Below are 27,854 nucleotides of genomic sequence, written 5' to 3'. Positions count from 1 at the left end.
GGTGGAACTCAGTGGTAGATTACATGCTTGGCATTGCTGAGGCCTTAAATTCAGTTTCCAGCATGAGAAAAAATAAACAGCCTTGAGATGCAGAAGTGCAAAGCATATATAGTCAGATTTGGGTGAGCAAGGCATACCCCACTGGTGGAGAAGTGGGATACAATTGTCTGAAAATCATCTTTGCTCCATTAAGGACATGAAAATTTGATATACCAGCTAATTAGCCTATATGAGTTTATACTTCTATATATTTTCATTTTATTCAAGTGCTACAAATGGAAAAGACTTTCAAATGTAAACTTCCGGAATCTTTTATCTTCTTCAACATTTGTTTTAAAAAAATGTACAGTGGACTAAACAGATACTCTATATTTTAAACTTGAAGTCACCATTTTTAATAGGTAAGAGTTTAGCACGTCACATGGCCTCTTTGAGACTTTCAGGCTCATTTTATGATGAATGTTGTATCTTAATTACGTGAAGTGTTTGCTGAGAAAATTAAAAAAGATAAAATATGAAAAATCATCTTCGGCAAATGGCTTGCACAAAACAAACAAAAAAACACTTTAAAAGCTCAACTATAGCCAAGTGTGTGACTGTTACATTTAAAAAAAAAAAATATATTCCATGAGAGTATATTTTGTAGTTTTCAGTCAGATGCCTTGACGTAGGATAATGACACAGAGGCTGAGCATCTTCATAACTCTGGAAATGGTGACCAGGCTTGCACATCTCATCACATGCCTGCAGGAGTCTGGCGGCACCCTGTGTTCCACAGCTCTGAGAACCCGAGTGTCTCAAATGGGTTTCTCAGTTTGTGAATTTCCACTTAATGAAGTGCAACATAGACACTGGCTTCCTACAAAACTCACAATCAATCTGCATCTTTTATTTTTTCCCTGATTGCTGTTTGCTTAATGATCTGTGCCCACTTCCAGAGTAGCACTGTTATTCCTGTGCTTCTGTCATTCCAAAGTATTTATCTTTGTGGCCTAGTGGGGTTGAGTGGCCTTTTCCTCTTATCTCCACCTTGCCCGTGGCAGGACTTCCAGACCCAGAGCTTCGGCATTGTGTCTGAATACCACTTCTGTGCCTGAGCTGACTCAGTGCTCTTAATTTTGAAAGCTTCACGTAACAGTTTCCTCATGGACACAGTGACATATTTCCATGAGAAAATTAAATACAAGTGTCAGGAAGAACACTTGATACGGGGCCTGCGACCCATTTCACCAAGCCTTGGGGACTGCTGCTGCATTGTCACTGCCCTGGTTACATCACCCCAAAAGGAACAACAAGCCATGGAGAAGGGGTACAGTGGTAACTGAGCGTGGTTCATTATGAAACAGAGTGCTGAGGAAACACATTACATTCTGCCTTCCTCTTTGACTTTCAAAATCACTCGTTTTCTAAGTGTGATAGTTTATGGCAAGGAAAATCCAAAAACAATACCTGCTTCGTGGATATGAGAACTAAACTGTACAAAATGCACAAAGCTTGTAATACAATACAGGGTAGTTAATATATGCCATCTTTCAAGTTAAAGATTAAAACATTGTCAGATATTGAGACTTACAGTCTGGAATATCTGTTCTTAAATGCATATTTCACTGAGGGAGTGTTGGGAGCCGCAGCCCCGAGCCCGGTCGCCTCACTTGGCGGACGTGAGGCCTGTAGTAAAGAGTGAGGCCTGAGGTAGATTACCCCTCCCATCGAACACGTTAGTTTCCTGCTTACCGCGTAAACAACCCGCTCAACAATATAGTCTGCCTGGCAACTGATGATGTTAGCCAATCAGCTTGCCTTGCTTACTTTAACATGATTGGACACTGTACCCGTATATATACCGGTGCCACCCCTGGGCGGAAGTAGAAGCCAGGTAGAAGCCCGGAAGTAGAAGCCCAGAAGGAGCTGCGGAGAGCGGACCGATAGAGGCTTCGGGACAGACTGAAGCACAAGAGGAGCCGCGGAGAGCGGACCAAAGGAGGCTTCAGCTGGGAGAACCCAGGGCAGGCTGTACGGAAAAGAAGAATAAAAAGAAAAGGTTGTCCACTACCAGACTATGTCGTGTGTCCTTCCTGCCGGCCGGGAGCGGACATCGACATTTGGTGGCCCGTACGGGGACTGATCACCCCCGAGACGTGACAGTGGACAACGCTCCAGTACAGAGCTGCGAGACAGGTGAGTTGGGGATAAGCCTGGGCTCTGGGTGGCGCGCACCTACAGGGCTTTTAGACTCCCCTCAGGCTCACGCGTAAGTGGCGGATTTTTGGGCCTCACGCGGTGAGTAACATATTAAAAAATGGGAAACATGTTAGGTAGCGGCACTAAGAGCGAGGGTGGTTGTGGAGAAAGCTCTCAAGAGCTTACAAAAGTATGCAGGGTATCTGAGCAGGCCCAGTCAGGGAGCTCCCGAGAGGGGTCCGTCAAGGGGAACAAGGATGCTAAGGAGGAGGACGGGGCTCTAGCCTCGGAGTCGTCTGACTCCGAGGACGAGGGAAAGTTGAATGGCAGGGAGGCCAAAGAGACCAGCTGTCAGGAGCCTAAGTCGCTCAATAAGGAGTCGCAGGGTTCTTTTCCAGCGTCACGCCGCGAATTGCGCTCTGCTCAACCTGGTCTGCGGAGGAGTAGAGAGCTCCTGAGTGCGCCCCGGCGCGAGAGGGAGGCGGTCCCTCGCCATGAGGCGGCCGCCTGGGAGCTCCCTCCCCTTTCGCCAGAACAGGAAGTGATGCACGGGCCCCCATTTTCCGCCCAATCACGGCCGCTGTCTTATGCTCCGCCGCCGGCGGGTCGGTATTTTTACAGGCGGCTTTGGCAGGGGGGACGCTTGTCTCATGAGGTACATCCACCTGGGATAGATAGTGGCCCCTACGAGATATTTCCTGTACAAGTAGCTATGGGCCAGGGACGCAATGTATGGGAGCCTTTTGAGATAAAGCAGATTAGAGAACTTAAAAATACAGTTACAACCTTTGGGCCGACTGCGCCTTACACCATTGCCATGCTGGAGAATCTGTCTTCTGGGCCCCTCACCCCCGCGGACTGGATTCAGCTGGCAAAGGCCTGTCTGCCCTCGGGCAGTTACCTGGATTGGCGAGCCTGGTATGCAGAGTTCTCTGCCGAGCAGGCTGAGAAAAACGCCAATCGAGGAAACCGGGGGTGGAACAAGAAAATGCTTATGGGAGAAGGTCGGCACGCTGATGACCAGACCCAGTTCCCCGGCGCTGTCTATGAGCAAATCAATGCCATAGGACTCCGCGCCTGGAAGCAAGTAAGTGGTGCTGGAACAGCCTCCTTGTGTCTTTCAAAAATAATTCAGGGTACCACAGAGCCATTTGTTGACTTTGTGGCCCGAATGCAAGATGCTGCCGATAAGATATTTTCTGATCCGGGAGTGGCTCAACCGCTGGTAAGACAGCTGATTTTTGAGCAATGTACAAAGGAGTACAAGGCAGCGATAGCTCCTCATAAAAACAAGGACCTCAATGCCTGGATTAGGATATACAGAGAGATAGGGGGGCCGCTCTCCAACTCGGGAGTGGCTGCTCTCCTGGCCGCGGCTGTACAGCAGAGGGGACCTCGCGGGTTAGAAGGGGAATGTAAGGCTAAAGGGTGTTTTGCCTGCGGGGAGCCAGGACACATTAAACGTCACTGCCCAAACAATGCAGATGCTAGGCCTCGCCCTAGGAATGAAAAACCATATGTTTGTGGGCGATGCAAAAAGGGATCACACAAAGCTGAGGAGTGTAGGTCGGTCTTTGATGCTCAGGGCAACCGTATTTGTGGACAAGATGCTAGAGAGCCAAAAAACGGCCAGAGGGGGCCCCCTTCACAGCCGGGCCCCCGCCCCAGAGACAGGACAGCTCAGGGTGGCAGCCTTCAACAAGGGCCACCCCTGGGTCAGCAGGTGTAGACCTCAGTGTCGCCTCCAGACTTATACAGAAGGTCACCATTAGGACGGATGGCGTTAGGACCCTAAATGACATACAAAAGCTATTGGGAGACATTAATTAGATTAGGCCATATTTACATATACCAAATTCAGATCTCAAACCCCTGTTCGACCTTCTAAAGGGAGACCCAGATATAGCCTCCCACAGGAGGCTCACTCCTGAGGCAAGAGCTGCCTTACAGAGAGTGAAAAAAGCCTTAGGTGGGGCTACCTTACACAGAATTGAACCGGGGCGACCCTTTGATGTCTGTTTGCTACAGACTAGTCTACAGCCTACAGCGGTGATTTGGCAAAAAGGACCACTACTGTGGATACACCCTAAGGTCTCACCTGCAAAAGTCATAGAACATTACCCGGAGGCAGTCGCTTCATTGGCCCTTGAAGCGCATGATAGAGCTGTCCAACATTTTGGCTCAGGACCACAAGCCATCCGAGTACCCTATACCGCCAGCCAGATCAAGACCCTGGCTGCCTGCATAGATACTTGGGCCATTCTGAGATGTGTTTTCCATGGGGATATAAACAATCAATACCCTAAAGACCCTATCTTGTCATTTGTCACTCAGCACCCTATAATTTTTCCAAAGGTTACTGCCTCTGAGCCATTAGTCCCAACAACTACAATATACACAGATGGCTCTAAGACGGGGATAGGCGCCTATGTGATCCTAGGCAAGCCCCCGGTTACCATACAATTTGAACCAGATCAGCCTCAGGTGGTAAAACTGCAGATCGTTAAAATGATTCTTAAACGGTTCTCAGAGGCCATTAACATTGTCTCCGATTCTAGGTATGTGGTCAATGCTATGCAAGTGCTTGAGACTGCCGGTTTAATTAGATCCACTTCCACAGTGGCTGGGCTGTTCCTGTCTATCCAGACATTGCTTCAGAACAGACACCATAAGGTCTTCACCACCCACATAAGAGCACATACATCCCTGCCAGGGCCTATGACACAGGGGAATGCGGCTGCTGACACTGCCACTCGCCCGTTATGGATTTTTACCTTACTAACACCAATCGAGCGAGCCCGTGCCTTCCATGATAAATTTCATGTTAATGCCAGGACACTAGCAAACCATTTCCATGTTTCTAGAGCAGATACACGAGATATCGTGCGACTATGTGACTCCTGTGCCACATACAAACCTGCCCTACCGATGGGAGTAAACCCTCGAGGTTTGATCCCTGGTGATGTTTGGCAGATGGACATCACACATATACAGGAGTTTGGGACTCTTAAATATGTTCATGTTTCCACAGACACCTGTTCTCACGTCATATTTGCAACAACAAAAACAGGTGAAAAAGTGTCTAATGTGATCAATCATTGCCTGGCGGCTTGGGCCACATGGGGCAAACCAAAAATATTAAAAACTGATAATAGACCAGCCTATATAGGCAAAGCCTTCAATGAGTTCTACAAAATGATGGAGGTTCAATTAAAACATAGTATCCCATACAATCCCCAAGGTCAAAAAATCATTGAGAGGGCTCATACAAGCCTCAAATAAATTTTACAAAAACAAAAAGGGGGAGTAGGCCAAGGCCTGGCCCCAAAGGCACGATTATCCATGGCACTATTCACACACAATTTTTTAAATTTAAATAATGATAATTGCTCCCCAGCTGTAGAGCACTGCAACCCTTCCCCCAACCATAAAGGGTGGGTGAAGTGGAAAGATGTCCTGACAGGACAATGGATGGGCCCGGATCCGGTAATCAGCTGAAACCGAGGCGCGATTTGTGTTTTCCCACAGGAACCGGTACGAGAACCACTGTAGATACCGGAGAGACTGACACGGGCAACAAAGCCCTCGACTGAAGATCAGACCTGCCCTACTAGAGATCCATCACAGACCAACCAACAAGATGAATAAAAATAGCGGTAGCCCGAAATAGACAAAAAGATCCTCAGGCATATGCATGGCTCGCTCGCCTAGCCTACGACCGAGTCTAGGGACGGTGAGCTTCCCACACTCCTCCTCTAAAAAATTATGATATAGCAGGGTAGATGAGTCAATGACGGGTAAGAGCGTGCCTCCCCAGCATGACTCGACCTAAGCCAGGCCCTACCCCATCCTGCACGTAAGCCGCTGGACTGTTAGATGCTGCCCAGGTCTAAAATTCTCTCCGAGGGGATTTCTTTACGGAGAGAGAATGAATACAAGCTTGTGTGCATCCAGGTTCCGTCCAGTTTGTGCCTGGCCCTAAAAAAAGGATGAGGGCCTCAGGGCCTTGACAGACCATGGGACGGCCGACCAGGGTCTAAGCCAAGGACCTACGGTGGGCCTACGCATAGGGCATAAGCCTCTACACCCAGTCCAGGAAGGGCTACGATGCGCACATTTATAAAAAATAAAAAAGGGGGAGATGTTGGGAGCCGCAGCCCCGAGCCCGGTCGCCTCACTTGGCGGACGTGAGGCCTGTAGTAAAGAGTGAGGCCTGAGGTAGATTACCCCTCCCATCGAACACGTTAGTTTCCTGCTTACCGCGTAAACAACCCGCTCAACAATATAGTCTGCCTGGCAACTGATGATGTTAGCCAATCAGCTTGCCTTGCTTACTTTAACATGATTGGACACTGTACCCGTATATATACCGGTGCCACCCCTGGGCGGAAGTAGAAGCCAGGTAGAAGCCCGGAAGTAGAAGCCCAGAAGGAGCTGCGGAGAGCGGACCGATAGAGGCTTCGGGACAGACTGAAGCACAAGAGGAGCCGCGGAGAGCGGACCAAAGGAGGCTTCAGCTGGGAGAACCCAGGGCAGGCTGTACGGAAAAGAAGAATAAAAAGAAAAGGTTGTCCACTACCAGACTATGTCGTGTGTCCTTCCTGCCGGCCGGGAGCGGACATCGACAAGGGAGTATATTTTTGCAGGTGAACATCCCTTTCCTGATGTATTTCCCCATTAATTTAGGAATGAGATTTATTTTTACAAACTTTTAGAGCTATTCTAGAGAGAATTTTAAATGTTCTTCTGCATATTTTCCTCCTATATTTATTTAAGTACAAGTCTAATTACTTTTCATCACTTTATAATATGAAAAACACAGGGGTCAAATTGATCTTAGCTGTGAGGAATTTGCGGAGTAATTTCCTCCTTCCTGTACTTGTAAATCTGAGCTCCCTAGCCTGCATTTCAGATGACACTTCATTTCCAAGCTTGTGTAATACCAATAATAAGTGTCATGGTCAAGCTCAGAAATACATTTAAAGATATATTTATGCTTAAAACGCAGGTGAATCTAATGAGGCCACTCAGTGGCCTTTCATCCCTGGCCGTGGAGGTAATTAGTTTTCACCTCACCTGAAGGTTCACTTTAATTCCATCCAGCTCCTTGGATGTCTTTGTCAGCTGATGAAAGATGGTGCTTCTCTCCTTAAAGACTTCTCTCAGCTGCTTCTTCAGCATGCCATAGTCCTGTCTGACACAGAAGAAGAGATGTGAGAACCTTCTGGACACTCCCACCTCAACTCAGTCATGGTAAACGAGCCTCTCAGGTCTGGTAAAATCTACACAGAAGCTTGATGACTATGATGTGTTCTTGTTTTTAATATTGAAAAAGAAAATTAGAACAAAACAAAGATTTGGTGTTTTTATGGGAATGATCCAAGCTCCACAGAGGTTCCAGGACAGCACTGTAAACCTTTTCTACATGTAATGTCATTTGCTAGGACCTTTTTGGAAAATAGATATTTTTATAGTAATGTTCTTATTTTTTCCTCAAGTTTTTAAAATTTTATGACAGGAAGTATGATTTGAAACAATATAGCTCAGATACATGGACAGGTTGTGATTTGGGGGAACAAACTAAAGAGTAGACCCAAAAATGGAAAGAAGGGGTTCATTTCTACCCTGGTACCAGAGAAGTAAAATACCCTGAATAAGCACCCACAGCAGACAGGTGGAAGAACCTGTTACTATGAAAAGAGTAACAAGAAAGCCAACATCTCCACAAAAATCAGACAAGAAATACAGTAACTACAGGGAATTGTGAACCAAGTGATGAAGCTGGGACTGTCAAATCCTGTTCAAGGAGAAAATACGTACATATATGTGTGCATGTGCATGTTGAATGTTTGGGAAGGTGGGAAAGTAGAGAATTTCCAGTGTTCCTACACAAGAACTGATAGTGATGATCACCGTCGTGAACCAGAAACTAAGAAGAGCTTCAGTTTGGGGGGTGGGGGACCAAAAAATGTGATCCAAAATGCGTAAGATGAATCTAAAAAGGTGAATACAAATTAGCCACATGCAGGAGGAAAGCACTTATAAATACAATGGAAGATAAGCTGAGTGACTTCTTTTAAAGGAGACTCCAGGACACTTGGAGCCTGCACTGAGAGGTGAAAGGTTTGCTGCAGAAGTGAGGGTGCGAAAAGTACAGGTAACAAAGACAAGCGTGTTAAGTGAGGCTTAGGAGCCTGGTGACTGCTTTGAGAAGAGAATGAATGGAAAGGTTGTAAGTAGGAATGTTACAGTCAGATGTATCACCTGGAAGGAGTTTTCTATCTGAAATCTCAAGAGTGAATTGGGTCAGGTAAAGATGGAAAGAAAGAGGATTAAGAAAATTAACATTGGCCAGGAATAAAACTCTGAGGCATAAGTGCCTGCCTGGCAAGCTCAAGGTCCTGAGTTCAATTCCAGGTGTTAAGAAAGAAAAGAGGAAAAGAAGAGAAAGTTAAAATTGCAAAAGGCATGGCAAAAGTTCATGGTTGTCTAACTCCATCAGAAGCAGTGGGATAGAAAAATTTGGATTCTTTTTCACAAATCATCCACAATGAAATCAATAGGATACCTGGTTGCTCGAAATCATTTTGTATAAATGTGTTCTGGAAAAAGAGTGGGAGGGAATTGGTTAGTAACAACATCATCTTCTAGCTTAGGCCACCATTGAACTATGAGAGGAAAATCATGTGAAGAAACTCCACCATAGGACACAAGTGATTTTAGTGAAATATGTGTTGACATGTTTGACTGTAAACATGTGAGAAAATGGAAAAACCCTCAAAGTTTCAGTTTTTTTTTTTTTTTTTTTTTTTATCTGAAAACATAACACTGACTTCACCCAAATGTGGCATTGACTGGACTAATTTTTTTTTTTTTCTAAATGTAGTAACATATGAATCTTTAAACCCAGGAGTAAATAATGAACCTAATGCTACAAAATTCATTTACATTACATTTTTCAGAACTTTATAAACATTCTGAGGATTTATAAAGGGATTTGGTACACCAAGGGCTTTAGAGATAATTGATAATTTATCCCATAGGATAGGCTTCCATTAAAATTCCTCACTTTTTTTTTTAACCTATTAACCATGGGACTCTAATCCTCCTTACATTCTTGTTAATAGTAAGTTAACATGGCCCAATACTAAGACCTACAATATTTCTCACTGGCCTTGACATTTTCAGTGACAAACAATAACCTCTCAGTAATCAGACAGTTGTTTAGCAGTCTCTAGATCTATTATTGATACCTATATTTACCCTCCACAAATTTTAAATATATGTTGATAAATGCTTTTCTTTATGAGAAATAGATTCTATGAGAACATACATCTCTATTCTTATATGATGCTTAAAATTTAAGCATTTTGTGAAAATGAGTTTTTTTACAATGCTAAATTAATTTTGGAATTTTTAGACATGCATTTTTCAATTGAATATTTTTGGCCCATATAATGGATTTTTGTATATGATTTTACATTGAGCAAATTACTGATTTAGAAGAATTATCTGTAGAAACTTGTGTGTTTCTTATATGTATATCATACAAGAATAGTAATTTCCCTTTTCCTCTTCTTCATTTATTTGGTAGAGTTAGCAAAACTAAAGTAAAATACTGTAGGTAATTGAAATCAGTATAATTTCACATGTACTGTATTGTATTTCTCCCAAACATGTCACAAGCATAAGATTGATTCAAGAAGTAGAGACACATATTTTACTTAATACATGGAGGAAACTTCACAATCTTATCACAAATGGAAATGAATAAAAGAATTCTGGTCATGTATGCAATCTACCCCATAGCCACAACACTTGGTTAACTCCTATGTATTTCATTTCTCAGAAATTCTACCTTTGAATACTGGTTGCATTCTGCATGGATACTTTTGCAATGCTTTATAAGGGGTTTTTATTTTACATTTTTGTTCAGTTTTTCCATTTGCTTTGCAGAAATCATCAGGAAGAATGACAAGTTTGTCCAATTTCACTTAAAATTAATGCTATTGAATCATTATTTAATTATTAACTTTACCTCTCAAAAATCATGAATCATTCCTCAAATTCAATTTCTTCTCAAACTCTAAATATTTGAACTCTTGTATTTGACTCTACCCAGTCTTCATACTTAAACTATTTTTATAACTATTTTAGATGGTATTTTTTCCTTCTCTGATGCATGTAATGTGTAGCTTTCAAACTAGACTTTGTTACTTTAAATCCTACTTGAAGCAACTTGCAATTCAAATTATCAATGATTTCTTCAGCCATGTCAAGGTCAGGACTTGCATCTACATTTATTGCTTTATAACTTCCTTTCCTTAAATTTCATCTGTTTCTTCTTATATGTCCTGTGTTCAATTAAACACTACAGAGACTGTCTCAAAAATATTTTAACATATGTTTATGTTAATATGTTTGAATTTATGTTAATATGTATGATTTAACTGGGACTGTGATTAACTTGCTAAGTAAATATAAGTTTAAATTTTTCCTAAATGTCAATCAATTCCATCAAGTTCTCTACAGTTGAAGGTATATGGTTCACATATCTGTCTCCATATAACACTGACATATTTAGTTGCCAGAAAGTAGCCTACCAAGGACAGAGTTTTTCAGCAGACAGTGTTGGGTTGGTCCTTTGCTGATGTGTAGGATTATTAAATACATTAAAGGAGAGTGATTTTGGCAGGGACTGAGCTCAATAGTGCAAGCATCTGCCTGGTAAACATGAGGTTGTGAATTTGATTCTTGATACAAAAAAAAAAGTTATTCTGATCAAAAGGAGCAATATAACCAATGCAAATGTGGATAGAAAAGTGCTGAACTAAAATACACTATTAATCATCAAATAATATACACTGAATACAGCATACCCACTGGAATATGGTGAGTGTGTTTTCAATTATATTTCTCTAATAGGAACCACTTAACTTTTCAAAAATAGAGGCAGGCAATGTGTGAATAAATTTGATAGTGTTGGGAATTACGTCTGCCATTTCTCAAGTGTATACTTTGGAGTAAATGAGAAACAAGAGACAGGCTGTCTCCTATGACATCAGCATTATGTTAAGCTCGGTGTGGTTTTCAGAAAGATTTTTATCCTGTTCAATGAAAACACAGCGACAGTCACAAGACACTGATTTTATCTAATATCCATCAAATAAACATTAAATTTAAAAAAAAATCAATGGTAAAAGTCCACATCTAAAGACTTTCTTAACTGAAGAAATTGAAAAAGGCATCATATATATATATATATATATATATATATATATATATATATGTCAGATTGAAGAAAATTGACAGGGAAATCTTACCTCTGTTCTGATTTAAAATTTGAATGACTTTCTCTACTACGACAGCTTATTCGCTGTGGTTGCTACACTTACCACTTACTTATCTTTTTCTACTCTCATTTTCTACTCTCAGAAAAATTTCCCCAATATAGACATTTACAAATTTTAAGAAAAATATCTCCACTGCAAATGAATATCTTGATTGTTGCCAGGGTTTGTGAGAACAATTAAAATCAGGACACAGAATATAGATTCTTTTATGATGGTAACCCAGAGTTAAACACAAGAAAGTGCCGGAAATCTATTCACAATACTAAAGACCCATAATATTCAGCCAAAGGCATGGATCCCACAGAAATGCCTTGCACAATTCCAGCTGAAGTCCTAGAGCCCATGACAATGCCTCCCATGAGTCCAGCTGGAGGTCTAGAGCCCACGAGAAGGACTTAAACCAGTCTGTTTTACAAATCTGTCCCGGAAAAGCCCAAAGGTCAGTGGTGGAAGTAGAAAGTCTTTGCCATCGGGGTGAAGGAGCTGTGCTGGTAGGTTGAGGGTTCTGCACTGCAGCCAAGAAATCATGCTCAAAACAAGGACCAGGGCTCCCCTGAAAAGTTCCGCAGCCATCCTCAGTGACACAGATGTGCCGAGCTCCTCTGACAATGAGAATAGTCAAGTACATGCCAGAAAGCGAACATGGCGATTTGTCCTGGAGATTAAACTGCACCCAAACCTCCCCTGACACACCGGTAAGTGATGCTTGATTTAAGGACCACAGCTCCCCCAAAGTGAACCACAGCCACCCTCACCAGCAAGGTCCTAAGCTCCTCCAATGACAATGGTAGAACTCACACTGGGGAAAATGGTCATGACAAGCTCCTTCAGGAGAAACAGTGGTTCAGAACAGCAACACTTAGAGAAACCTGTAATTCCCCACTCTTCTCTATATCTCCTTTTATGCTGGCAACTTTCCTTAGGTGGACTATCTAAACTCAGCACTATGGTGATTTAATTCAGCAGGTGTTAAGTTGACCACTATTTTTGAATTTGATTCTAGATGTTCACTTAGTGAGAAGCCATAGTTACTTTGCAGAGATCCCAAATTCTACAAGAATGATCATTCAGAATATTTGGCTACCTTGACTTACTTTGTTTTATTCTATTTTTGTGAGTTGCCTTCATATTTATGATGATATTTGGAGTCAGCGTTGACCTAAGACCATGAGCCACAAAACTATCTACAAATAGTTTGTTTCTGGTAGGTTCAGAAAGATACGCACTGCTGCTAAGCATTTGCAAGTTTAGATGTGCAAGGAGAGAGGCTGTAAGAAACACCAGTCCCTTTTCACTCTACAGTGTTAAAAGGTCACAGTGCAGAGTAGTTGCCAGCACTCTTGCTCCCAGTGGAATAAGTGACACTTAGAAACCAAGGCGGAAGAGGCTAACAACTGCCTCTCTAGAGAAACCAAAACACCAGATATGTAAATCTCTCTGGAGTTAGTTTACATATGCTCTCTCCCTGTGAGCATTGGCATCTGGGCTTCATTCGAGCTAATTAGGTACATTTGCGTTTTTCTTGCCTTCTTGCCATGAACTCCTTCTCTCCCTTCCTTCCTTCCTTCCTTCCTTCCTTCCTTCCTTCCTTCTTCCTTCCTTCCTTCCTTCCTTCCTTCCTTCCTTCCTTCCTTCCTTCCTCCTTCCTTCCTTCCTTTCTTCCTTCCTTCCTCCCTTCTTCCCTTCTTTCCTTATTTTATCCCTTTCTTTTCCTTCTTCACCCCTTCCTTTCTCCTTCTTCTTGCCATCTCTCTTCCCAATTCCTCTCCCCTCTCTTCTCTCCCTTCCTTTCTTTTTGCTTCATTTCTTTCCCTTCCTTTTTCCCTCTCTTACTTTCCTTCCTTCTACATTCAGCTTTTGAGCCATGCCTGAATATTGAAAAAGTCTAAAACCCTGTACATGGCTTCATGAAGTACACTTTTATATAAGATAAATACAAATGCATACTTGCTGTGAAATGCAACATAAATGTAGCATAAGCTGAAATTGTGACAAGAGAGTGGGTTGTGACACCCACTATTATTTCCAGTGCTGTTGTCATTTTTGTTATGCTAAAGCTGGAATCAATCCTTCCAAATGGACCAGACAACTGCTCTGCCACTGAGCTACACCTCCAGTTCCTATAATTTCCTATGGAGCTCATCTATGTAATAGTGATATTTTGTGATTAAAGGAATTCACACCAGAGAAAGGATAGCTAGCCGCTTTTAAAAAGTAATAAGTGTTTGCTTAAAAAATTTGGAAGTGCTTGCTGTGGCCACTGGCATGGAATGCAGAGCCATTAATCACACAGAAAAACAGGCCAGCCATTGTACAATCAGTGCAGTCAGCTGTTTATTAACTTCATGTATCTGTACAGAAACACATTTCGCAAGGAGAGGAAGAATCCATGACTTTGCATTCTGTTTGATGCATGAAAATGAATCTTCTACCTGGCCACCAATAGGAGTTATATTGATTTAACAAGCCTCTGATCCTGAGAAGTTTAAAGTTTTGCCATTCTGCAAATTTTCTCTGAAAATTTTCTCTGGGAAAAAATCCTTCCAAGAGAAGAGGTTCTTTGGAACTTGTGTGCTGTTTCTCATCCTACAAGGCATCAACTCAAATGCACCTTTCAAATGACAAAATTACCACCTTTCATTTACATGAATCTTTCTTTCAAGACTTTGCAGTGGCTCAGAAGTCCCACCCCACTGCTCCCTCCTTTCGCTCCTACACACACCAAAGGGATCTGTGAATATGTTAGCAGATCTGGTGCTGGCCAGTGATACTCCCAGTTAACTGAGGACAACCGCAAAGGCTTCTGCCAGAGGAGCGCCTTTCCCTGGCTTCCCTAGGGAGGCATTGGAGAAGAGGTTGAAGCTTGGCTTAGCTTTACTTCAGCTTTTCATGTTCTGAGGTCTGGTAAACCAGAAGCCTCTGAAGAGCCTTAGTCAATGAGCAGCTCCCCAAGAACTATCCTAAAACCTGTGGATGCAATGCTACTTAATCATTACCTCTTCTTTCTGCTTTTCCTCCTTCATGTGCACTTTTGGCTCTGTGGAGCCACAACCTACTGATCCCACAGACACTGGATGTACCACAGGTTGAAAGGCACTGAGCACACACACCTACCATTATCAAACCCAGTCACTTATCAATACAATGGAGCATCCTCTTTCACATCCTTGATGAGGGCGCTCGCAGGGATCTGAGTGACTGCTTCTGTCCAGCAAGGACCTCCAGAAATGCAACCCAGGAAAGAATAAAAATTCTCAATTTGAAGCAGAGTTCAAACACACAGGGCTTTGCTACTCCACCATTTTTCAATACTGAGAAAAGTCATAGTGCTATAATAAGTAGTCAATGTTTCATCAAACAGTTGATTCCATGTGCTGAATACTGTGTACTGTTTTATAACTCTGTCTTTCACAATGTTGTATTCTCTTCTTGAGAATGATAGTCAGATCCAATTGAATGAGCTGGGATATATGTGTTCGGCTCCTCACCAGCCACCAGATCCTTCTAACGTCTCTTACTGTTACAGCCTGTCCACACTACCACTTGGAAATTCCCTCATACAATTCCTTCAGCTTACATCACAGTGAGCTGTAGCCATGTCAGGTGACAAACCTAGGCAATGAGACACATCAAGGGTTCTTCCAGGTCTTTAGGAATTTTTTTTCTCAATCACAATAGAGATCAACTCTTCTTTTTCCTCAACTCTTCCTCCTTTTACCATTGGGATGAATACAGTGCAAACCTAATCCACCAGGCTTTCATATAAATGGGAAGTCATGACTCATTTGAATTATGAAACATGAAACTAGATAGACATGACTCATGTGAATTATGAAAACTTGTCATGGATACTTACTGATATATGAGCTGTTGGACCAGCTCTAAAACTCTGACCTGTGGACTTTTGTTATGCAATGTTATTGAGTGATTTTATTTTTCTATCACTGTCAGAGCTCATGTGATCTTTTCAGAGAACCAATGCCATTCATCATGTGTTTTCAGCTACAGCAGCAGTAGTACAATTTCTTTGGAATCAGCTTTCCTGACTCTCCAATTGGAGATGGAACTGGAATCCTTATATCGCATCTGTGCGTTCTGAAGCAGGTAAATGTGATTGGGAAAGAAAACAGTAATCCGTATTTTATAAACTTTCCAGGCATCTCTTTTGCCTGAGAGAAATGGTACTTTAAGAATCTGTTTTCATGTTATTCTACATTCTCTAAGTAGAGTATAATTCTCAGCATATGAATTATCTGTGGTATTTTCTAATCTTCAGCATGTGGAATTCAGCAACAAAAGTTTAATTGAGCTAACACAGGGCTGTATTGAGAGGAAGGCTATGCAAAAAGCATTTGCTAGCAATGTGAACAGAAAAAGATTACTGGAAATATTATTAGTAGAAGTTAATCAATAGGGAAACAGATATAGCTCCTCATGGCCTCATGTGATAGCTAATCATGTATTGAACAACACTCAGTGAGCTTTAGCAGCTATCAAAATGAGTCTATAAAGAAGGGTATGGAGCAGACTGGAACACCCATTAGTAAACTGAGCAAGGCAGAACTACATTTTGTTTTTCTTTTTTTTTTTTTTTTTTTTTTTTTTTTTTTTTTCTTTATATTGGTACCGGGGATCGAACTCATGACTGCCTGCTTGCAAGGGAGGTGCTTATGCCACTGAGCTAAATCCCCAGCCCCAGAACTACATTTTCCAGCTTGGATGAGTGTTAACTCATCCATTGGCCTCCTCAACAGAATGCAGACACCGAGGAAGGGGGACTTTATTCTTTCCTGCTGTGCTGAGCCATCCAAATTCTCATGTGCTTCTATTTCACCAAACCTTCATCTTGGACACGATTATACCACCAGCTTCCCTGCCTCTCCAGTTGGAGAAGGAAGCCTTTAGGACTTCCCAGCCTTCATCTTCATGTGGAACAATTCCCATTGTCTATATTTTTATCCTGCTGCTTTACTTCCCTAGCTCATCCTAATTCCCACTCAATAAAAATGTTAAATTTCTCAACTGACCCTATCAGACAGTCACTAATCTCTGCAGTATTTCCTAGCTGGTATCGGTAGCTATGTTTGACAGAGTTCAACCTTAAACATTACATATGCACACACATGTGTAATCACACTCAGCTCAGTCCAAATTCTACAGACTGAGTTTACATTAACTTCTGGCATTTCCCAAGGTCTGTGACTTAGGCTGCACAATCAAACTCCTGGATTCACTGTTCTCTGGAGGAAATTGTAGCCACTGCCATATTTGCTGAAGAGTTACTGTTACTATTCTTCATAAAAGACAAATGCAAGAAATAAATGGCAGCAGAATTTCTTTCCTTCTTATTTCAGTTTCATCCTTTGTTTTGCTTCCTCAGGAAAATGCTTGAGATATTTAAATCTGTAATCATGGTGCTCAGTGCACAAATCACTTAGTATTTTGTTTTTTGAAGAAACCAAAGAGAGAAGAAAGGATGACTCCGAAGTAGTAACTCTGTTGAAAAGGGGTGAAAACATAAAAAGATCAAAGGAGGGAAAAACATTAGAAAAACAGCAACTGGAGACCAGAAAGAAAGAAAAGAAACTTGGGAGGTGGAAAATGTGTGTTAACAGTTTGAGATACAGACTTTCAGGAATAAAAGCGACTTAAAAAGTGCTAAATTTTGCACATGTCTCAGTGCTGTGTCTGGTGCTCCACCCTCCTCATTATCCACATTTTCCAGGAGCCAGCTTGCCTGCATTATACTCTGGGAGGCATGAAAAGAAAATGAAGCTGCTGTCTAATTTGGGATCACTGCCCAGGAGATGTTAGAGGGTGAGGAAAGGCAGCCTAGAGAAAGGAAAGACAGCGGAGCAGCAGGCAGAATTCAGTGCAACCAGGAATCTTCCCGAACACTCCTAGCAGGGACGGAGGATCTCAGAGGGTCTTTGTCTGCTGAAAGGAATGGGGTTCTGCATGTCCCTACCCCCAGACAGTGAGACAGAGACTAAAAATTGCTTTTAAAAATGACAGCAAAAAGTCTTTGTAACTCCAAAATGCTAGCATTTCTGGTACAACAATGAACTCGTGAACTTTAGTGAATGTGAAATGAACACATTAATCGTACCGCAAACTTGTAAAGTATTGCAAAAATAGAGTGAATATCAGCGTCTTCAGTTTACCTCCTTCATGCATAATTGATTAGAGCACGGGGATCTCAGTTTCCAGTTAATTATCTGTGTCTTGGCCTTTGATGTGGGAAAGAAGTTTCAACTCAGGGTGCAACAGTTTCCACTGGCCTAGGAGGTGGTCTTGCCCTGGAAGCTGCGGACCCTTTTTCAAGCCACCTTCTAGATGGGTGCCTTTCTTCCCTTTAAATTTCAGCGTTACAAGCACATAGTTTACACTGCTGAAATACTGAGTAGCCAGTTTGTCAAAACATGTGCTGTTTTTATTTGAAAAATGGGCATGCCCAGTGTAGATTAGGATTGTTTGTTGACACAGATCGAAGAACTAGCCAAGCTAGAAGGTGCAAATGGCCACGTCTGAGTGTTCTGGGTGCTGCAGGAAGAGACCTGAGCAGCAGTGGTTGTGGGCGACACGGAGGCTGGCAGCGGTCATTGCACACCAGCAGAGCAGGCGCTTGGCTTCTGTTCCAAGTTTTCTGCCCTGGCATCCGGGAAACTCACACCTCATCTTGTGGCACCCGTGTCGCAGCCTCCAGAAACTGTCAACAGGTACAGATGCTTCTTCTGTGTTATTTTCCTTATCACTGTGAATCAATAAATACACGGAGAAATGTGTACTCTTTGCAGATACTGAAACTACATCTTTAAATCCCCAGTCTTAGGTTTTCTTAGACCATTATCCACAGCTCTGTGATTTCACAAATTTTATAACTTGTCTGTTGATCTTCACATCTCGATTTCATTTAGTTTTAGATAAAATAATAATCAAACTCGGGAAAATGGAGGAATAGCACCGACTGGAGATGTCATGCTATGCAGGTTCCCTTTTACTTTCCTGTGTGTTACTTTCCACTCCTCTTGCCTCTTGATTTTTTTAAAGGATAAACAAATTGCGCTAAACAAAAGTAAAAAGAAATGTAGTTGCAAAAAGGTAAATTTTTAAATATTCACTTTTGTCAGTTAAAATTTGTTAAAATTTGTCTTCACTAAATTTGCTGCTTTTTTTACCCAAAAGGAAGGAAGTGAAGAAAATAGAGTGCTTTGTGTAGTAAGGAAGCATCAATTTGAAATTTTATAGTTCAGGTAAATATGCACGTATTGATATGCATACGCACTCACAGGCAGCCAGAGACACAGGGTTACATACCTGAAAAGCACAGGAGGCCGGGCGAGGCCTCCTGAGGTCACCAAGGCATGCAGGTGACACATCTTTTGCCTGACAGCTTCCTCTGAGGTTACGTCACCTATAGAGACCCTGTACTAATAAGTGCATATATGCTTTATGGGTATCTCTTCATAGTCATATCTAATTTATTTCCTAGAAACTTAAAAATTATGCTGTCTGTCCTCTTACTCATTTACACACACACACTCTCTCTCTCTCTCTCTCTCTCTCTCTCTCTCTCTCTCTCTCGGATTTTCTGTGACTGCTACATTAAACTGAATATGGAGAAGATTCTGCAGGATGAGAGTTCACCAGATGACCCACCACACAGTCACAGATAGATCAGATATGCTCAGCCTTTCTGGTCTACCTGGACAGGAATCTTGGCCAGTCAGTGGAGACTCAGCGATTGGGGGAAATGTTGCCTGGGAGAGGTGAAGGGTAATTAGATAAGAGCCTAAGGGATTGCTTTTAAGGAATAAAGAAGCAGCCTCCACAGGTGTCCTTGAAGGTTCTGTTCTCCTTCATTCTCACTGCCAGGATCTTGGCCTCACAGTGAGGCACCAGGCTTTGCCCTCAGACACTTTCAGTGTCACTCAGGTCTGGCTTCTCCTGCTCTGTCCAGCACATGTTCTATGTTTTAGTTTGACCACTACGGTTAGTGCACATACTTGCAAATGTCCACTCACCAAATTACAATGACGGTACTCAACCTTCTTGACAGAAGTAACCATGGCACAAAAGTGACCTGTACTCAATAGATGTCATACATCCAGTCCTGCTTTTTGGTCCTTTTTTGGTACCATTCTCCTAGAATCCACCAATTATCTGAATCTATCCATCATCTCAAATATTTTATTCTTTTTTTCACCTCTTCACTGCAAAATTTTTTTAGGAACGTTTGAACATAGTTTATATTTCTACTCCAATGTTATCTCACCCCAAAGTGAACTGGACTTTCTCTAAATTTGTCAAATCATTCACTTCATTTTTATTTTAGTGTTTAAAAATCACACACTATTAAATTCTTTTTTAAAAACGGTGTAACTTTTTCTTCACATTTAATTTCTTTGTGCTACAGTTCCCTCCCCAAGGCTAAGAAGACTGTTAACTTAAACACTGCCAAAGCTTCCTTAGGGATCATAGACACACCAAGGGCAGGTACTGCCCTCTGTTCCTGGAGTTAAGCCCTAGCTTACAGATTCTAAAACTCACTTCTGCCTTTCCCTACAAGTCCCTGGTGTGTGGAAACTGAAATGCATCCACATTTAGCTAACTTGTACATAAAAATCCTGAGAGTAGACTTAAAGCAGCTTATATTGATGGGCATTTAGAAGGGCTCTGGGTCTTCCTTATAACTGAGCCTTCCTGAAATAAAGACAAATTTGAACCTGAAATGTTAGCGAGGTATAGACACACAGATTAAACCACTGAAACCGAGAAACAGAACAGACAGATTTGGGAAAAGCATGGGGTACTGAGTGTGGCAGTCAAGGTGAGCCTGCATGGTGAGGGCTTCAGTAAAGGCCAAGGATACTGAAGAAGTCCACTAACCCGGTGTGTAGCAGGAGGAGCTCCCCAGAACACGCCTTAACCAGCAGCTTCGCTTCCTGAGCTGGAGGAATACACAGGAGTCTGATGTGGCCAGGGAACTCAGCAGGGAGGGAACAGCGGAAAAGAACAGAGTCCAAAAATGCCTAGCACTTTAGAACAGAAAACTTTCCTTAGTGCTGAGATGAGATCTGAACCCATCACAGGTTTGTGAAAAGAAACAAAAAAAGAGAAGTTTCTGACCTGCCTGACATGTTCACTTGACACTGTGCCTTGTGTATCTCTCTGAACGTTGCACCTATATGCTTCAATAAAGTTACCAAAAGCATCTTTCTTTTCTTTTTCTTAATGATATTTTGGTAGTTTAATAACCTTTTTTTAATTTTCTGTCCAATTCGGTTGCTTTGTACTATATTTCCCTTGTCGTTAGTAAGAGTAATCATGATTTCATGCATTTCTTAGCCATTTACGCCTTCTCAATCTGAATCATGTATAATGGCAATATTGAGCTTTTTGTGTATTCATATATAGCACCCAACACTGTTTTTAAGGTGTAAAGTAAAATAATTGTGTTCCTTATTTCATTTTTCTTTAACAATGTCTGCATTCTGCTAGGCCCGAGTCTTTCAATACAGTACTGAAAAGCAAAGTGTTTGTTGCAAAGAATAGTAACTGAAATTTACAATTAACTTCAAAATTGTAAAGCTCTCTAGCTTCTATTTTAAAAATAGGCAATTATGCAACTTTTATGGTGTGAAAATAAGACAGTGTTTCTTTTTAACCAATAAGTAATTCAATCTTTTCCATTTCATGCACATCAGTACTCATACATCTTATTTAAATCAAAATGTTTTTGGAAGAATAACTCAAAATCTCTTATGCCGTGTATCAAATCTCCTGAAATTACAGTAGTAAAAATAGTCTGTCCTTTCATTTTTAAAAATTTGTTCTTGGACTGTCCTATGAAAAATGTAAATTGCTATAACATATTATTTTAAAATTCACAGAAAATATTATGGTTCTAGTGACATAATAGTACAATAAAGTCAGTGCAAAGATCATTTTTTAAAGCAAAAGTCTTATTCACCAAGTCTTAAAATTGCAGAGCATACAAAAAAAAAAAAAAAAAAAAAAAAGAAGAAGAAAATTAGAAATAAAATCAAACTTTACAAATCAAGTAGTGAACTAAATAGAAGACAGGCAACGTGAGTATTTTCAGTCAGTTATTTAACTGTTACCTGATACACTAGCAAAAATAGATTTTCATTTACTTTAAACATACAATGTGAACTCTTTTTTGTAAAATGCGAGGAGAAACAGAAAAATTTCTTACTCTAGTAGGATAACAACAAGGAACAACATTGACTAGTAGCTGTGAACCTCAAGTAGATCCCATATGTATCACTTGCAGGGGAAATTCTGTGTCTTTTTAGCCTTAAAAAATTTTTCAGCATTTTACATATTTTTAAAAAAAGGGCTTAAAATTCATCTAAATGAGGGTTTAATGGTAATAATTGCATTACTTTGTGTCAACTTTGAGTTAATAAATTAGTAGACTAAATAATATACTTTTTGTTCTGTTTTGAATCCACCTCTAAAAGGCATGATATGTGCCGATAAAGACTACTGATTTTATTTTTTACCTAGGCACACCATTCTGAGAAAACCCAGCTAATGTAAAATCATATCATTAAATGTGTCAGAACATCGACATTGAGACATGATGTTTCTGATTTGGGTGTAGCAGATACAATGTTACAGTTAGCTGAGAAAATCACATGATTCTACATTCCCTCCATTGCAAGTTTGCATTTAAGTAGTTAACTGGATGCCACAAAGAACCTCATAGTCTTGATTTTTTAGGTTTTTTTTTTTTTTTTTTTAATTCCTTTTGCAGATCCGGTCTTGCCATATTACCTGGTAGAGCTTAAACTTGAAATTCTGCTGCTTAGGTTTCCCCAGCAGCTGGGATGCCAGGTGGGCTTCCCACATCCCTCCTCGTATCCACTCTTGACAATGTTACTGATGCTTACACTGGTGGAAGCTTTGTCAACTGCTTACGATTTCTTTATATTTCACCAGTACTTAGTCTCAGGATGCCAGAATTCAGAAGAGGTAATTGTTTTTACTACTTTTTGCTTCGTGAAATCAATCTGAAGTGTTATTTTGAAAACTTACAAAACACAACTATTTCTGTACAATAAAACACTTTGGTTACTTCTGAAAATATTGGATGGCAACCCAATTAAACTAAGGCCTGAAGAAATTTATGCATTAGTAAGTCATAGTAAATATCAATAATCTAAGAAAAAATACTCTTTTAAATACATATAAATGCTAATATGACTGAGTCAGAAATAATCAACATGACATAATTTCATTGAGAAACTATAAAGGTCATATTATATTAGTCACTCTTCCTATATAAAAAGTTTCACATCTAATGCCATTAGAATTTTCCTGCATTTTTACAAACTTATTACATGAAGTTTTGATTATTCTTGTGAACCTTGGTTCTATAAATTATGTTCACATATCATAAAATCCACTTAAGAATATTACAGTCCATTGTACACAGGGTATCTGTCAGGCATTTAATATCAGGTAACTGACCATGACAGATAGAACATGGAGCAAGTGATTTGTGACAATGTGTCAACTTCCAAGGAACAACTTCATGCCAGGTGTGATGGTGAACACCTGTAATCACAGAACTCAGGAGGCTGAGACAAGAGAAGTGCTGGAAATCTAAACATAACCTTGGTTTCAGAGCAATACCCTATCTCAAAATAAAATAAAATAATGCTTAAACTCCCTGCAGCTACTCCAGTAATTCTAGTAAACATAGAATCTTTCTTGTTTGTAATATTATCCATGCTCCATACAAATCCTAAAATATCTCAAATTCTAGAACTGATATATTAGAATGCAGAACCCACTTTACCTTCTTTTCTCTATTTCAATGAGCAAAACCAGGTTTGTGAGTCTGAAACAAATGATTCTACTAAATATGTAAGTAAATAAAAAGGAAAAACGAAAAGGAAATGAAACCATATTTATCTGAAATATCAAAAAGTGTTTTCAAGTTTTTTTTTTTCATACAAATTTCGGAATTTAGAAAGGTAAGAGAGAATTTTATTAACATTTTGGCTGATACAAATATTTTGGTATTTATATGGCCTTAGAAATGGATAGGCTGATTTTTTTAGACAATACTAAGGATTTCTAGACCTGCATATTGAGCTATAAGCCAATCACACACATGTATGTATGTATATATATATATATATATATATATATATATATATATATTATAAATTCATGTGTATTATAACATATGAATTCATATATATCATATTATATATGCCTCTCTCTAAACAATGTCCCTGGCCTGATGGTGACTTTCCTGTCCTTTAGCCTGTCAGTGCTACATATTTTCTGGGTAAAATGAATCAGGTGCTAAGCTACATGATCAGAATTGTCCGGTGGTTTAGAACACACAGTGAGCATATGCATGCATGTGTTGCTGGTACTGTTACAGACTTTTATTTCTAAAACCACACAAATGCTAATAAATTCTATATCCTGAGATTCCTTCCTATTGACGAAGAAAAGAATGACATACTTACAAATGCGAAGGCAGCATCATTTTTGGACATAAAAGAACTCCTGTGTTGAACACACACTGAAGACAAGTTATCTGCTTATAACGAGCACTTAACTAAAGAAGATCATGGCACTGTATATTTCAAACTAAAACCAACTGAGTGAAGCCCATGTGCACACCTGCCCTGAACTCCTGTTCAATGTGGTCTCCACACAGCTGCATGCTCCACACGAGTCTCCAGTGTCCTGCCATAACTATAACATCATACACAAATGGAGGAAATTTAAAGAATATTATGATGTGAGAATAAATCGGCATCTTAAGGAAATAAAGTTAAATATATTTGATTTTGCTAATATTGGATAAAACCAAGGCGATGTATCGATATTGATAGGAGCCTTCCCAGGAAGCTTAAAAGTACATAACTTAGCCTGCATTAGCCATGTGGCGGGCAGAATTTGAAAAAGTCTGTTTAAAGTGATACTGAAACAAAATCCAAGATGGAGAAGCAAAGCTATTCCTTAAAAATGAATATTTTCAGGTAAAGCTGTTCTATAAGTGGTCTGATGCTGGGGAAAGTTGAAATAAGCTCTTACAAAAGACATGTGGTTTCAAAATACAAAGTCTGAATCATAATATGTTTTAATTTATACCAATTGCATATGAATTGTGATTTTAAGCACTAGTGTACAGAAGAATAACTAAGGACTGCAGAACGGAACTGTTCACAAATAGTAGCACCATCAGAGTATTGAAGAGTGTCTGCAATCCCAGAGCTGAAAGAACTGATTTCTCATCTTATCTGTGTCTCTCTTCAGACCACTGTCTTAATATTCCTGCTAAGAGTATAAACATAAACATGCTGACTTCACATATTATTTCTATAGAAATAGAAATAGGAAAATACTGAAAAAAATTAAGCCATGTCTTTAAAGGACAGGTAAAAGAAGACAAATCAAAAAAAGAAAGGAAAATACTTGAAATAAAAGAAGCATTTAAGAAGAAATCATGACTTATGGTTCACAGCATAAGCCAGTTCTGAAGAACCAAAGAGAAAACATATTTAGATGCTGTTAAAAAGGAAATGAGAAAACCGTTGAATGCAGTAAGAGCTGACAGAGAAGTGTGGGAGCTTATACTGGATCTTCCAGGAGGAAGGCAAAAATCTGGGAGTGCTGGAGCAGAGTCTGCCTCAGGTCCTGCTCACAGGCAAAGAGAGGGCGTGATACCTGGGAGAGGTCAGGCCTCCTGAGAGCTGGAGGTCCAGCAGCGTGCTTGGCCCCAGGACTTACTTACTGGACTCAGATTTCTTCATGAATATGCACGGCCACAAACCGTGTGTCAGTTAGACACAGTTAATAACACGGGCACTGAGGACCTAGAGGAAAGCTCTGTCAGGAAATGGTAGCCCAGGCTTCTGAGCTGGGAACCATGTCTATCCCCTCTAGAGCACGCCATATTGAGGATGCTTGTGCTTCCTGACCTGCAGAACTACTAGAAATGATTTTTTGCACAATAATGACATTATTTCAACTATTTACAATGCAAGCCCAAAGGGACTAAACTAGCTGAGCAGAATCCATGTGAGGAGAAGTAAGACTCAAGAGGAGATAATAGTGAGAAGTCTGCTCCAGCTTGAAGAGCCGGTGACTCAAACTTTGCCTTGTGTCTGTTGTGTCCCCAGGATACATCTAAGCACCAGCGTGTGCTGTGCTAAGCACTGCTAACAGAAAATCAGGAAATTTAACTTGCTCAGTCACACTCAGGTAAGTACATTGTGCTTATTCTAAAACTATGTTAGTTTAAGGTAAGGATGTGCTCTGGAGTGTGTGACAAAAGACTAGAAATCTGGAAGAGATGACAGCTAAACAGAGACTTGAGTGAGTGCGTGTGTAATTTTATTTAGAGATTTATATGGATGGAAATATCTAATGTAGATAGTATGTTGCTACGATACTTCACAAAGTGTTCTACCATCTGAAATACTCCCACTCAAACTTTGGGGGCACATAATTCTTTGTCTGGTAACATTTTCATGCAGTAAAGCAAATGAAAGAAAGATGAACCACCACAGGGTGGGATCAGAAATTCAACAAAAGCCCAAAATTCAGAACAAGGAATAATTATGAAAACATAAGATTCAAAAACCATTATTAAGAAAATATTATTGGGGTGAAGGTAGTGCAGAGTTCTTCACATTTGGGAGAAGGAGTCTGAGTCAATTTTAAAGACTCCCAGTCTTAGGGTAACTTCTAAAATGGAGCAGCAGGTGTCTGGCAGGTGAGCTCTACAGTAGTAAATCACATCATTGGAGAAAGTGCAAATGTGCTTAAGAACCATTTGACTAGAAAGAGCGTCAGGATTCCCAGGGCTCCAGCAGAATTTTGTGGAGAGAAAGACAAGGGAAACATGGGGAGTTGTTGAACAAGAATGCAGAATGAAAATCCAAAGGCTCATTGAAGCAGTAGGCAGAAAAAAAATAATGAGTCCTAAAGAAGCTGATCATCCTCCACACCTGAAAGAGAGTATATTTCTCTTCCTAAAATGGAATGAATGTCTGTTCAAAAGGAATCAGAGGAAAATAAGCACTGGAACACACCTGTGTGACTGGAGGATGGGGACACACAGAGGCATCACTAGCACTGCTGCGGCTCAGGGACCCTGGGGCTGGGGCATCGAGAGGTGTCTTCTTCCCACTACACCCTAAGATTCTCCCCCAAAGCCAAAATATTGGAAGAGTGGGTTTCTATTCTGGAATACAAAATACACTATGCTTTGAGTTGATTCAGAAGTCCTGGCTTGTTTATAATTTTACTAAATTATCAAGTTTGGTTTGTAATGGTTTCAGTAGTATAAACTGAGATTTAATTTGAGGAATATATGAAGACTTTGTACTGAAAATACAGAATATTTTTAAAGTAAATCTGTCTTGGTTTAAAGCAGGTTACTAAAATGTAAATCAATATAAGCACAGGGATGAATATAAAAACATTTGGTTGAGAACATATGCATTTTCTGTGCTGTTTGTACTTGAGGTATGTAACATTTGCATACTTCAGTTAAATTAAATTAAATAGAAGTGTGTGTAGCCACGACTCAGGTATTAGGTTGATTATGTATTTCTTTAAAAATACAACTTTGTGTTGTAGTAAATTAATGACAGTTTTTTTTTTAATGCTAAAAATAAGAGCAAGAGAAAGGAAATACACTAAGTCCAAACATTAGACAATTCTCTTTCATCGATGAAAGGTGAACAAATGAGGCAAATTACCATATATGTTCATGAGAAAAGTGATGAAATTTTTGCAAGGCATCACATGGTAAGGATGACAGATGTGACAAACATGAAGGTGACAGTGTTACATCGCCTGCATGTCAAGAAAGACAAAGCTCACAGATAGGTGAAAAAGGGGGATTCTTGAGGAGCACAGAGCTCTGCAATCTAAGACAAATCAGGTCCAATTACAGAAGGCAGGGAAGGCTGCAGAGGTGACTTTTAAGAAGGAGTCCTTCAGCCCAGGTGATTATAAGCTGCGTGAATAGCAAACATGTACCAATATATAATAAATTGATTTTAAAAATAAAAACAATGATTCCTGCTGATGCTAAACCTGAAGCAGAATGTGTTTGCAAATAGTTTATCTCAGTGTTGATGTCCTGGAGCACTGTCTGGGAACCTGGGAAGTGAGAAGGGGAAAGAAGGGGTCACAATAAGATTGACTCAGAAAAAATTGCCACCGTGAACAGTTAGAGGTGGACAAATCTGAAAATGGCAAATGACCTAGCTCAGAGTCCTCTTCCCAGGTAGACCTGGAGACCAGAGTCCA

General features: G+C 40.4%; 1 pseudogene; it reads right to left on the bottom strand.

Moving 5' to 3' along the window:
- The window catches only part of LOC100726096 (leucine zipper protein 2-like), a 260,838-nt pseudogene extending 244,360 nt beyond the window's left edge, over nucleotides 1–16,478 (bottom strand).
- Between the last annotated feature and the right edge of the window lie 11,376 nt (nucleotides 16,479–27,854).

The sequence above is a fragment of the Cavia porcellus genome, unplaced genomic scaffold (assembly GCF_034190915.1).
Source record: "Cavia porcellus strain 051 isolate PalLab524CR breed Dunkin Hartley unplaced genomic scaffold, mCavPor4.1 scaffold_9, whole genome shotgun sequence".
NCBI lineage: Eukaryota > Metazoa > Chordata > Mammalia > Rodentia > Caviidae > Cavia > Cavia porcellus.
This window is presented reverse-complemented; position numbering and strand designations above follow the sequence as displayed.